The sequence below is a fragment of the Octopus bimaculoides genome, chromosome 24 (genome assembly GCF_001194135.2).
Source record: "Octopus bimaculoides isolate UCB-OBI-ISO-001 chromosome 24, ASM119413v2, whole genome shotgun sequence".
NCBI classification, from domain to species: Eukaryota; Metazoa; Mollusca; class Cephalopoda; order Octopoda; family Octopodidae; genus Octopus; species Octopus bimaculoides.
This window is the reverse complement of record NC_069004.1, coordinates 33,249,413-33,249,757: the sequence shown is the minus strand read 5'-3', so window position 1 is coordinate 33,249,757 and position 345 is coordinate 33,249,413. Positions and strand designations below refer to the sequence as shown.

The 345-nt window shown below is 27.0% G+C and overlaps 1 long non-coding RNA gene across 1 annotated transcript in view; it reads right to left on the bottom strand.

The window, feature by feature from the left end:
* The window catches only part of LOC128250670 (uncharacterized), a 22,139-nt gene that overhangs the window by 14,992 nt on the left and 6,802 nt on the right, over nucleotides 1-345 (bottom strand). The window lies entirely within an intron of this gene.

The window sequence follows — 345 nt, the reverse complement described above, 5'->3', positions numbered from 1 at the left end:
ATATATATATATATATATATATATATATATATATATATATATATATATATACATATACATATATATATATACATATATATATATTTTGTATATATTGTACATATATAAATATACATACACATATACATATATATGTATGTGTGCATGTATGTATGTGTGCATGTATGTATGTGTGCATGCATGCATGTGTGTGTGCATGCATGTAAGTGTGTAATGTGTGTATACGTATGGTGGTGGGTGTATCTGATATATTATTGTTTATTTATTTCTATACATCTGTACTGCGCCATCACACTTGAGAAACACTTTCTTCCTTTCATCTTCCCATGTCTGTAAACACCCCTG